The 1,292-nt window shown below is 40.8% G+C and overlaps 1 protein-coding gene across 1 annotated transcript in view; it reads right to left on the bottom strand.

Moving 5' to 3' along the window:
• The window catches only part of cog5 (component of oligomeric golgi complex 5), a gene marked incomplete at its 3' end in the record, with an annotated part of 64,903 nt that overhangs the window by 601 nt on the left and 63,010 nt on the right, over positions 1 to 1,292 (bottom strand).

Raw genomic sequence — 1,292 nt, 5'->3', positions numbered from 1 at the left:
GATTTTTTTAATAATTCATTTGTGTGTTACTGCTGCAAATAAGTATTTGAACACCTGTCAATCAGCAACAGTTCTGGCCCTCAAAGACCTGTTAGTCCTCCTCTATAACGTCCACCTCCACTCCACTTATTATTCTAAATTAGAAGCACCTGTTTGAGGTCGGTAGCTGCATAAAGACACCTGTCCACCCCACACAATCAGTAAGACTCCAACTACAAACATTGCTAAGACCAAAGAGCTGTCCAAAGACACCAGAGACAAAATTGTAGACCTCCACAAGGCTGGAAAGGGCTACAAGGACAATTGCCAAGTAGCTTGGAGAAAAAAGATCAACTGTTGGAGCAATTATTAGAAAATGGAAGAAGCTAAACACGACTGTCAATCTCCCTCGGATTGGGGCTCCATGCAAGATCTCACCTCGTGGCGTATCAATGATCCTAAGAAAGGTGAGGAATCAGCCCAGAACTACACGGGAGGAGCTGGTCCATGACCTGAAGAGAGCTGACACCACTGTTTCCAAGGTTACTGTGGGTAATACACTAAGACGTCATAGTTTAAAATCATACATGGCACGGAAGGTTCCCCTGCTTAAATCAGCACACGTCCAGGCCCGTCTTAAATGGTAAATGGACTGTACTTATATCGCGCCTTTCTATCTTATTGAGATACTCAAAGCGCTTTACACTACAATCTGTAGTGACGTGACCTTGACCATTTGGATGATCCAGAGGAGTCATGGGAGAAAGTTATGTGGTCACATGAGACCAAAATAGAACTTTTTGGTCTTAATTCCACTCGCCAGTCTCCAGACCTAAACCCTATAGAAAATCTTTGGAGGGAGCTCAAACTCTGTTTCTCAGTGACAGCCCAGAAACCTGGCTGATGTAGAGAAGATGTGTGTGGAGGAATGGCCCAAAATCTCTGCTGCAGTCTGTGCAAACCTGCTGAAACACTACAGGAAACCTTTGACCTCTGTAACTGCAAACAAAGATACTGTACCAAATATTAACATTAATTTTCACAGGTGTTCAAATACTTATTTTCAGCAGTAACACACAAATAAAATATTAAAAAATCATACATTGTGATTTCCGGATTTTTTTTTATTTAGATTATGCCTCTCACAGTGGACATGCACCCGAGATGAAAGATTCAGACCCCTCCATGATTTCAAAGTGGGAGAACGTGCAAAGTCGCAGGGTGTTCAAATACTTATTTTCCTCACTGTATATGTATATTTGTATGTATATATGTATATATATGTATATGTATATATATATGTGTATGTATAT

This window comes from Nematolebias whitei, chromosome 22 (assembly GCF_014905685.2).
Source record: "Nematolebias whitei isolate Nwh7 chromosome 22, NemWhi1, whole genome shotgun sequence".
In the NCBI taxonomy this organism is placed as follows: domain Eukaryota; kingdom Metazoa; phylum Chordata; class Actinopteri; order Cyprinodontiformes; family Rivulidae; genus Nematolebias; species Nematolebias whitei.
The sequence above is the reverse complement of the archived record's forward strand: the minus strand, read 5'-3'. Positions and strand labels throughout refer to the sequence as shown.